This window comes from Salmo salar, chromosome 10 (genome assembly GCF_965601325.2).
Source record: "Salmo salar chromosome 10, fSalSal1, whole genome shotgun sequence".
Lineage (NCBI taxonomy): Eukaryota > Metazoa > Chordata > Actinopteri > Salmoniformes > Salmonidae > Salmo > Salmo salar.
In genome coordinates this window covers 89,836,255-89,849,043 of record NC_138300.1, presented here as the reverse complement: position 1 = coordinate 89,849,043, position 12,789 = coordinate 89,836,255, and positions in this window count along the sequence as shown.

Below are 12,789 nucleotides of genomic sequence, written 5' to 3'. Positions count from 1 at the left end.
TTGTTCTCAACATGCCTACCTGGTTAAATAAAGGTGAAATAAAACAAATAAAATAAATATGACCTAGTGAACTCAAACAAGGTTCAGAATGTCCACTGACTGCCCTTCTATATTGCACACCCTTTAGTTTGTCCATTTTCATCTCACACGTTTTTACATGAATTTTACCAAATGTAACATTTCAATAGCTCCTTGGTCACGTGACCTAATGACTTCAATCAAGATTCAGAATGTCCACTCAGTGGGCCTACACATTGCACACCCTTCAGTTAGTCCATTTTCATCTCACAAGATTTTACATTAATTTTTCAAAATTTAGAATTTCAATAGCTCATGTGACTTACTGACTTCAAACATGGTACAGAATGTACCCTTCTATATTGAACACTCTTGTTTAGTTACTGTAAAATCACACGGTTTAATGTACATTTTTCATAGTTTTACATTTCAATAGCTCCTCGGTCATGTCAATTACACACCTAAGAAGTGTGCAGTGGATGTACACCCATATTGCATAACCTCTAGTCATGTATCTTCTATATTGTTGTACATTAATATTAGTTTGACAATTAGGGGGTTCAGTCCAGTGTTGTGTTTACCCTTTCTTTAATATTTATCCATAATAATTACTTATTTTCCCTGTTTTTTATTTTTCTACAGCATTTAACAGCGGTACACAATAGGAGAGAGACAGATAACATCTCCTTTCGTCGTTAATATCAACCATAAAGAAAAAGGGTAAAGTACAGAGTCATGCTATTAATTGTCTAAAGCAGGGATGGAGAGTGAGCTAGTGAGGTAGGCTGCAGTGGGTTTGCTGGTCAATACATATACTGAACATGTAACCACAGTAATGGTGGCCAGTAAATCAATGAATAAAAATGTAATATTGACAAATTAAACTGAAATTGTAGACCTTTAATCTTTTACAACAGACACTTAACTTCAAATAAGTATGAAACATTTCACAGTGTTAACTTTCTCTTTATCCCTGGTTGATGTACATTTCAGAGCCTCTTCAGTGTGGATGGGGTATAGCATACATTTTCAACAACAAAGACTGCACTTCCAGTTTGTGTTCTTTACTCTGTTGAACTAAAACAAAACAACGCATAACACGTTATAAATCATATGAAATATCAATGTAGTATGACGAATGACGAATTAGCCATCCATTGTGTTATATCATAAATTGTCTTACATGCCGTCACTGTTGTCAAAAGATTATAAACATGTTAAATAAAGTTACTAACCCAGTCAGTCTTTGGGCCACATCCAGGTTCTTTATCAGTGGCACACATGAAGCAGTTGTTGGCTTTGTTGAACTCTGAAATCATAGGCATGAACTGAACATATGGTTGTCCGACACAACTACATAAAAATAAAGAATATACATTCACTTTGAATTAAATGTCATTACATACCAGACATTTTTAGTATATCCTCAGCCATTTCTTTTCGTAGTTGCTCCATTTTTGTGAAGGTTCTATATCAATTTGGGAGGGGATGTTGGGGATGTTCTGTGCAACTTCCTTGGCCATCTACACCAAAAAATAAAATATAATTTTTTACCTAATTGTCACATAACAGCTAACCATTCATTATTGAAAATATAACTATCAAACCTGCATTACAAAGACCCCGCAGCTGAAGGTGTTCTGTTGCATGGTGTGAGTTATTTCCCCTCCTTTCCACTTTATGTCCATCCAGTCGTCTTTTCCATGGTAGGATCTTCTCATTTTGAAGTATTCTCTTTTTTATGTAAAGATAATGGAATACTGATTAGTTATAGGAAAATGAATACACAAGCCAAATTTGTATGCTGTTTTCCTTATCACTATAATCTAGTAGTAATTTAGTAGTAGAGGTAATTTCCTTTATGCCCCATTCTACACACAGCCTAAATTATAGGCACTGAACCATTTACAGGACAATAATAAAAGTAGCATATAGGATCCAACGCTATCACAGAGTGAATAAATGTAGAGCGTTTGTAGACTTTGAGAAAAACATATTACGTGACAGTTTCATCAGTACGTGCTTCAAGAAAGTCATATCACAAAGATCACAGATGACAGTGCCCACCAAGTCTATGACAATAGAGAATGAATTGAATGTTCTGAATGACATAATTTCATGTGTATCAAATCTAAAGACCAGCATCACTATACAGAGCGTTTTAGTTTGTTAAAGGATGTATTTAGGTGTTTTGGGAGCATTTGTTCATGTTTTTCAGAGCCAACAAGGATGAGGAAGTGAATCGCTGGTTACATAGAGAAAATAATAAAAATTGTAAAAAAAGATTGTAAAAAAAAGCTAACTTCTCCTTAAGACAAGTATATTAATGTCATACCTAAAGTCCCTTTTGACTATATTCTAATTTCAGTTATGATCCAAATAATAGACTGGTTAAATCTGTTTTGACTAACCACGAACCATATGAACATGTTAACAATTCCACATACTTTTTTGCTATATCTGGTTTAAAGGGTAGGTAGCATAAACGTAATGTATGGATTTGCATTAGTATACAGATCAAAAGCCTCAAAGTAAAGTTACACCTCGCTTGTATTTTTTTCCGAGTTATTACATAAAACCTATCAGAATTCTGAAGAAAGTGATTGGAAAATGTTTTTTTCCGGAGGTTCATGTAATATGGAGGACCCGGCAAGCCAACCTATTCCCGATAATGTAAACTTGAACAGAAATAACTTCAAATGTATAACTTAAAATTGTTTGCACTCGCATCTACTGGTTTCAATAAAAATTTCAGGTAACTTACAAGCAAATACTTTATGAATGTAATGTTCCATATCAACTTGCAAGGTTGCTAACCCTATTAACCTGCTAACGATAGCCCTATTAGCCTGCTAATGTTAGCCCTACCAGCCTCCTAATGTTACATTAGCTCTACACGAGTCAGCAAGTTGCTATCAACACATAGCTTACAGATACATTAAAGTAAACCAACGTTTTGGGAATGCATAACCAGTTATCAAATAATGTTAGCTATATGCAGTTATGTTAGCCAGTCAGCTAACCTTTGCTATTTAGCTAACTAGCTATAAGCCTGGTCAGTAAGCTAGAGCCCAACCACTGTAGACCAGCTAGAACACAACTAACACAACTAAAACATAACCACAGATCAAAGCATCGAGAGAGCAGAGACTTACAGATTGATGTCTGGGGCACATCCCATGGTAAAACTTAAAAGCGTGCAAGCTGAGTTCGCTACCAAAGCCAGGGGGAGGCAGGCACTTCACCAGCCGATGGAGAGTCAGGATAATCCAAAATAGATAGATTCAAGATGTCCGTCAGCTAGCGCATTTGCACTACTGTAAGTCAAGGTGGAAAAAGTTACAAAACTCCCATAGCCTACTTTGCAGAGAACATACCGAAAAGTTGTAAAAAAACTAAACTGAGAACAGACGAGGTCCTACATAATCAGAGCAAGTAGGTATGATTTTCTCTTTAGTTTTGAGCCCACGGTAAGAAGGCACCAGAGCCTTTCGTGCTAAGGGGTTCCCACTAGATAACACAGCCACAAAGTCTGTGAAGAGCACGCTGCATGGCCGCACAAGCTACTCCTTCATACTTCCTGTGATTGGTGGATTGTAGCTCACCACCACCAACACTTGATCTGGAATGTAATCACATGCTAGCATGGCTAGTGACTAACAGTAGCCAGCTTGTGCTAGCTACCCAGCTAGCAAACAAACTCGGTAGTACAGAGTAGATCCTCCATATGACGTTGAGAAATTCTGCATTGTGGGTAGTTTAGAAGCTATCCGGAAATAAGTTAATAAATATGTAATAACCCCTAAACATAACTATGTACTTATCGTGACTACAACTAAGTTACTAAGTCTTTGACCACACTGTGTTGTTACATTGGTGAGCAAAAAGTAATGCTTCCTACTCCTTACAGCACAGGTGTCAAACTCAGTCCACAAAGGGTAGAGTGTCTGCAGGTTTTCGGCCTCCCTTGTACTTGATTGATGAATTAAGTTCACTAATTAGTAAGGAACTCCCCACACCTCGTTGTCTAGGTCTTAATTGAAAGGAAAAAACAAAAACCTGCAGACACTAGGCCCTCCATGGAATGAGTTTGACACCCCTGCTTTAAAGTATCATATTTCAGTCTCTGTTTTAATTGTAAACTAGTCCCTGACAATTAAATTGAATAACATAAGTGAAATACAATTTGCAGAAAGACACACTGGGAAATATGTATATTAATTTGCGGCCCTTGCAAACTTAACTTTTTGTGTGATCAACTCAGCTATTTGAGTTGCAATTCTGAAGTTAACACAACAATTATTTTAATTTCAGCTCAATTTGAACAAAAGTTATTGGGTTGGTGGAGCATTCCATGTAAACTCAACTTTTTTCCCTCAAATTTCAAGTACAGCCAACTTGGATATTTAAGCTAGCACATTATAGTATATATAGAAAGGTTGACATGTTAAGATTTTTTATTTTCTAGTGCCGTTAGATCTGTAAATGCATCTATGTATACTGCCCCAGTTACACAGCAGCACCTTTTGTGGTGCACATTGATAATCGGGCAACCGAAGTCCCAAAGAAACCATAAAACAGCATTCTGTAAACATTGTATTGATTTACATTGCATTTCAGACAAACATTGCATGTATTGACAAACATTGCATTTCAGATTTATGGGAAAAACTGTCCAGGGGTGAAATTATTATTCAAAATATAAAAATCCTCAAGAACACATATCTGACCCTTGGTCTAAAAATGACAAAAACAGAGGACGCTGTTGATTTTTTTCCCTCCATTACTTTCCCAATGTTGTGGCAACAACGTGCTGGTTGGGAAATGGTGGAAAATGGTGGATGGATAGGCAGTGCTACAGTACAAACACCAGAAGCATATTCATTCAGTTTAACAAATCTCATCTGAGCACAAATGCAAAGTCAATTAAATAATTAAGATCATTCATACTGTAGTATTTATCTAACTGTTATTTATCTAGCTAACGTGTGGGACGTGTTACCGAGGTGAGCACTGGTTTGCTATGAACAGGAGTCACATTAATGGTAGGGCTGTGATGATGCCAGTATCGCAATATTTTTTCCATGGCAAAAAATAAAATACGAAGCAGAACAAACTCTTTGGTCCTTTAAAAACCTGCTGTATGTAAAATATTGTGTGATATAGCTTGGAAAATAAAGAAAATGTGACTGGATGACAACATAATGATGTTTGTTTGCAACATTATGGCTCTTTCCTAAAGAAGTTAGTTCATATAAGGAAATCAGTCAATATAAATAAATTCATTAGGCCTTAATCTATTGATTTCACATGACTGGGAATACAGATATGCATATGTTGGTCACATATATCTTTAAAAAAAATGTATTGCCATCGATAAAATGCAATTGTGTTCATTGTCCGTAGCTTATGCCTGCCCGTACCATAACTCCACTGCCACCATGGGGCACTCTGTTCACAACGTTGACATCAGCAATGCAGCAATGTGGTGGTTTGCACTTTCAGTTTTGAGTGAATGCTGCCAACTTTCCACGTTTTTTGGTTTGGGTAGCTTTTAATGGTCACAGTGGGAACAACATCCCCTGTACACTTCCTTATGAACTCAGTCCCCGTGTCAGTGTATCCCTTATGGAAAGAGATCCTCTCCCTGAGCTTGTCTACTTTATTGTCCAGGGATTGAACATTAGTGGATGGTGTACACGCCTCCTGAGTCTGACTAGAAGTCCACCACGAATACCTCTTCTCCGCCTGCGGCATCTTGGAGCAGCCTCTGGGATAAGTTCAATTGCCTTGGGGGATACGAACAAATGATCCAATTCAGGAAATGTGTATTTCTGGTCAGAATGCTGGTCAGTTACCACCGCTCGGATATCCAAAAGTTATTTTCGGTTGTATGTAATAACGCAAAAAACGTTCTGGGATAATAATATAAGATATAACACAAAAAGAAACAAAATACTGCAAAGTTGCTTTAGAGCTAGTAGCAAAGCTGCCATGTCTATCGGCGCCATCTTGACTAAGAGATTTGTGCCATATTGACTACTGTGTCTTACCAGGTTACAGACAGCCACTATGTTCAGTCATGAGATTTGTGTGAATGTACAGCTCAGTCTTACCACTTAATCACACCTCTTCAACAATTTCTGTTCCATCTGTTTTTTGCCTCTACGTACCCTAGTCAGGGAGGCAAACTCGCCACTTTTCGCCAATTTTCTGATGAAAAGTGTGCAGACGCAGAGTGTATCACCTATTAGGCTATAAAAGAGAGGTGCGAACAGATCACAGTCTTCTCTCTCGAAATAAATCCCTACTCATCCTACAAATATAATATAAAAAATATTGGTATTGTGACAACCCCACTCTGAAAACAGGCACATTTTCATGCAGTTTACACTGATTTTCAAGTGTTTCTGCGTAAAAAATATGTTTCACCTTTTTTGGACCTTACCCGTTTGCATCCCTGCTAGTATCTGGAGTCAGACTGTTCAATCCAATCTATGTTTTTTATGTTCTGCAGACCAAAGAAAGCATCGACCAGCTGGCCTATCTCTGTCGATCAGACAAGGATGTGAGGGATGTTGACATCACACTCTGAACTTAGTTTGATATTCTATTTGTAGGATGGTAGGGATTCATTTAGAGACACTGGCAAACAAGTTATGTTGGCTCTTGGTGAGTAGAAGGATAAGAAGTACAAGTTTTATAGGTGACTGAGTGAGATCAAGGGATACAGGAGCATAGAGAGTGGGATTTCTGTGTGAGGGAAAAAGTAAATGAGGGAATAATGGGGTAAGATGTGTGAGAGGAAGGAGACACGTGTGTGTGATTGACGTTCTCTGTGTTCCATCCAGATGAGGAGGGGAAGTTAGCCCACAGACCGGTTGAGGAGGGAGCGCCACACCTCTTCTCTCCTGGCAGCATGGCCAGCACGACCTTCTAATGCCACTACAACAGAATACTGAGATTGTCATGCTAATGTCAACACACTGTTACAGAGCCATTAACATCCCACACACACAGACGTGTAAAATTGTTTTGTTTCAGACCAGTACAGGCCGTCGGAGATGCACCCAGGAAAACAAAATATAGAGTATTTGACCCGCTCACACTCACATTACATATGAGGATTGCATCTGTCCAATACAGCATCCCCATCCTTGCCCCAGCACCAATACACCCAGTCTCCACCAACCAACTAACTCATCCAACCTTTGATTGGCTGACTAAAGTGTCAGTGCTAAGGCAGAAACAAAAACGTGCAGGCCCCCAGGACAAGGACTGGGAGACACCGGTCCAGTGCAATAGGCCAACCTGCTATTGAAACCCCTGGACAAGATATTGCCAAGCTGCCCTGGAATGTGGCTTCCACATTTTAATAAAACTATTTTCATTACAGTGTAGATCTGCCAACAGCATCTCCAAGGGGAGAATCCTAAATATTTCTCTGTACCACATTGTTACAGTAGGTGGCGTGTTATCAACCCATTTACAAAGAATACATTTCCTTGCCAACAAAAGCAGCTTTTCTAAAAGTTGTTGTTCGATCATATCCAACCCAGACGGGTCAGGATGTACACTGAACAAAAATATAAATGCAACATTTAAAGTGTTGGTCCCATGTTTCATGAGCTGAAATTTTCCATACGCACAAAAAGCTTATTTATCTAAAATTTTGTGCACAAATTTGTTTACATCCCGGTTATTGAGCATTTCTCCTTTTCCAAGATAATCCATCCACCTGACAGGTGTGGCACATCAAGAATCTGATTAAACAGCATGATCGTTACACAGGTGCACCTTGTGCTGGGGACAATAAAAGGCCACTTTAAAATGTGCAGTTTTGTCACACAACACAATGCCACAGATGTCTCAAGTTTTGAGGGAGTGTGCAATTGGCATGCTGATTGCAGGAATGTCCACCAGAGCTGATGCCAGATAATGTAATGTTAATTTTTCTAGCATAAGCCGTCTCCATCGTCATTTTAGAGAATTTGGCAGGAAGTCCAATCGGCCTCACAACCACAGACCACGTGTAACCACGCCAGCCCAGGACCTCCACAACCGGCTTCTTCAACTGTGGGTTGGTCAGAGACGAGCCACCCTGACAGCTGATTAAACTATGGGTTTGCACAACCTAAGAATTTCTGCACAAACTGTCAGAAACTGGGAAGCTCATCTTCCTGCTCATCGTCCTCACCAGTGTCTTGACCTGACTGCAGTTCGGCGTCGTAATGGGCACGTCACTGGGCAGGCATAAGCTATGGACAATGAACACATTTGCATTTTATGACAATTTGAAAGCACAGAGATACCATGATGAGATTCTCAGGCTCATTATTGTGCCATTCATCCGCCACCATCACCTCATGTTTCAGCATGATTATGCATGACCCCATGTTGTAAATGATAGTGCATGACCCCATGTTGCAAGGATCTATACCTAATTCCTGGAAGCTGAAAATGTCCCAGTTCTTTGAAGGCTTGCATACTCACCAGACATGTCACCCATTGTGCCAGTTTGGGGTGCTCTGGATCGACGTGTATGACAGACAGCGTGTTCCAGTTTCCGCCAATATCCAGCAACTTCGCACAGACATTGGAGTGGGACAACATTCCACAGGCCACAATCAACAGCCTGATCAACTCTGTGTGAAGGAGATGTGTAATGCTGCATTTGGCAAATTGTGGTCACACTAGATACTGACAGTTTTTTTTATCCATGCCCTTACCTTTTTTTCAAGGTCTCTGTGACCAACAGATGCATATCTCTATTTCCAGTCATGTGAAATCCATAGATTAGGGCCTCATGAAATTATTTCAATTGACTGATTTCCTTATTTGAACTGGAATTTAGTAAAATCTTAGAAATTGTTGTATGCTGCGTTTTATATTTTTGTTCAATGTACATACAAGTAAGACCAGCACCTAAGAAATTGGGCCCATAACCATGCTTTCCTGCTTTGCAGCGAGCTGATTACTTCTAAGACCTCAGCCTCAGAGATTGGTTGGCATAGAGATTCTCTATGTTCCTGAGAGAGTGAGGGGAGAGCAATCTTATCAAAGAAAGTTGCCTGGTTTTCTCCCAAGTCTGCACACAGTAGAAGTAGTCAAACCTGGAGAATGATTGAACAGCATTAGAAAAAAATGTAATCAGTTTAGCGAGTTAAAATCTTGGCAAAACTAATTTAAGAGCCTTGTAAAGCATATATCAAAGGCATGTGTTGTAAATTAATCTTTAGGAATTCTGAACATTATCACAAAGAGAAGTCTGCTTATTCAAGTGAATGATATTCGTAAAGGACAAAGCATTGCTCACTTCAAAAATAAAAAACATATAAGAACTACACACAACATTTAGTGCAAACACAAACCCATAGGCACATGATACTGAAAGAAGTTCAACCAAAAGAGCGCAGTCTATCTCGAGAATGTCAATAAACTCCCCTCCCAAGCTCCCTAACCACATATACACTGAGTGTACACCTGCTCTTTCCATGACATAGACTGACTAGATGAATCCAGGTGAAAGCTATGATCCCTTATTGATGTCGTGTTAAATCCACTTCAATCAGTGTAGATGAAGGGGTGGAGGCAGGTTAAAGAATGATTTTGAAAGCCTTGAGACAATTGACACATGGATTGTGTATGTGTGCCATTCAGAGGGTGAATGGGCAAGACAAAAGATGTACGTGCCTTTGAATGGGGTACGGTAGTAGGTGCCAGGTGCACCGGTTTGAGAGTGTCAAGAACTGCAACTCTGCTGCAACGTTTTTCATTTTCAACAGTTTACTGTATGTATAAAGAATGGTCCACCACCCAAAGGACATCCAGCAAACTTGAAACAACTGTGGGAAGCATTGGAGTCCACATGGAATGCTTTTGACACCTTGTAGAGTCCATGCCCTGACAAATTGAGACTATTCTGAGGGCAAAAGGGGGTGCAACTCAATATTAGGATGGTGTTCCTAATGTTTTGTACACTCAATGTATACAGTACCAGTCAAACGTTTGGACACACCTACTCATTCAATGGTTTACCTTTATTTTTACTATTTTCTACATTGTAGAATAATACTGAAGACATCAAAACTATGAAATAACATATATGGAGTAATTTAGTAACCAAAAAAGTGTTAAATAAAGATTATTCAAAGTAGCCTTGATAACAGCTTTGCACACTCTTGGCATTCTCTCAACCACCATCACCTGGAATGCTTTTCCAACAGTCTTGAAGGAGTTCCCACATGTGTGGAGCACTTGTTGGATGCTTTTCCTTCACTCTGCGATCTATCCCAAACCATCTCAATTGGGTTGAGGTAGGGTGATTGTGGAGGCCAGGTCATCTGATGCAGCACTCCATCACTCTCCTTCTTGGTCAAATAGCCTTTACACAGCCTCAAGGTGTGTTGGGTCATTGTCCTGTTGAAAAACAAATGATAGTCCCACTAAGTGCAAACCAGATGGGATGGCATATCGCTGCAGAATGCTGTGGTAGCCATGCTGGTTAAGTGTGCCTTGAATTCTAAATAAATCACTGACAGTGTCACCAGCAAAGCACCCCCACACCAAGACACAGCGGTTGGAACCAAAAATCTCACATTTGAACTCATCAGACCAAAGGCCAGATTTCCACTGGTCTAATGTCCATTGCTCGTGTTTCTTGGCCCAATCAAGTCTCTTTTTCTTATTGGTGTTTGTTAGTAGTGGTTTCTTTGCAGCAATTCGACCATGAAGGCCTGATTTACGTAGTCTCCCCTGAACAGCTGATGTTGAGATGTGTCTGTTACTTGAACTCTGTGAAGCATTTATTTGGGCTGCAATTTCTGAGGCTGGTAACTCTAATGAAGTTATCCTCTGCAGCAGAGCTAACTCTGGGTCTTCCTTTCCTGTAGTGGTCCTCATGAGAGCCAGTTTCATCATAGCGCTTGAAGGTTTTTGCGACTGTACTTGATGAAACTTTCAAAGTTCTTGAAATGTTCCAGATTGACTGATTGACATGTCTTAAAGTAATGATGGACTGTCATTTCTCTATGCTTGTTTGAGCTGTTCTTGCCATAATGTGGACTTGGTATTTTACCAAGGCTATCGTCTGTATACCACCCCTACCTTGTCACAACACAACTGATTTGTCTCAAATGCATTAAGGAAAGAAATTCCACAAATTACCTTTAACAAGGAACACCTGTTAATTGAAATGCATTCCAGGTGACTACCTCATGAAGCTGGTTGAGAGAATGCCAAGAGCGTGTAAAGATGTCATCAAGACAAAGGATGGTTACTTTGAAGAACCTCAAATATAAAATATATTTTGATTTGTTTAACACTTTTTTTTGGTTACTACATGGTTCAATATGGGTTATTTCATAGTTTTAATGTCTTCACTATTATTCTACAATGCAGAAAATAGTCAAATAAAGAAAAACCCTTCAATGAGTAGGTGTGTCTAAACTTTTGACTGGTATTGTATATACTTGATTATTTTCATGCAATAATTTCCCCAGAGGTGGTGAAGGGGGCCATCCTCCTGCGGGAGCCCCCTCACTTAAATGCACTTTTGACCTGCTGTATTTGTAATGAAGCTGGTTTTCTGATGGTCTGTGCGGAGAATGTCAGTGTGTGGAGAATGTCAGTGTGTGGAAGGAGTAATGAAGTAAGTCATGGGGGTGGAAGGGATTTGGTTGTTCCTCAGGAGATGATGGTGGTGCAGTTCCACACTCTAGGACCACAGTCTGATGAGGAGCTTGTAGCCATGCCGGCCAGGAAGAAGTCGTCTGGAAAAACATTTATTATAGTGCCATCATTCCATACTATCATGAAATGTTTCATGGGAATATATATTCCACTGGAAGTGTACAAATTATGTAGTTGAATTGTAATTCTGTTGGCATTGTTGAAACAATCTTAAGTAAATTAATATTTGGTTTGAGTGCTGATACCTCAATAAGTCACCATTCACTTCCTGAGACTTGCCACTAGGTGATATAACTGAAGGTTATTTCAGCTGTATGGGTGGTGGTGTTCTTTTTATTATCATTATTATTGAAAACTTAAAACTGTGATGGACTTGCCTTTTTGGAGCAGAAAACTTCTCACTGAAACAGACAACCAAACTGCTTGTACTGGCCACCTGCTGGCCATATAGTGAAATCAGGGTGTGATGAGAACCGGCATTCACTGTACATTATTACGTTTGCAGATTGATCAGTTTTATTATATAGCACTTCAAAATAACAATGGACTTCAGTGGCTTCTTCAGTGTATAAGTGGCTCAAGTTACAGTGGAGCAAGGTTTAATTAGACTTGAGATGAAATACTTTATGAATGAATAGATACAGTGCTAATAGAAACAAATTATATGTATTTACCTTATGACTGCAGCTTTATATATATATATATATATATATATATATTTGTTATAATGTCTAGCAAATATCATGCCTGGCATCAAATGTGATATGAACTATATATTGTGGCCTTGGTGTTTGGCACGGGTATACATACTTAAATGATTGTTCAAACTGATAGAAAAATCTGGAAATTATTAATTACAAAATGTAATGGCTCAATGAAATGTTTTAATAATTTTGGTACAACTACACATTTGGAGTTTTTATTATAGGCCTGTTGAATAAATATAGAATACAGCCAGTGACAACCGCTTTTAACTGCCTGTGAAGATCATAAAACAGACATTGACATTCGTATGAAGTTAGAAATTCTATCAGATTTATGACAAATAACCTCATAAATGATATATTCATGACGGTATAC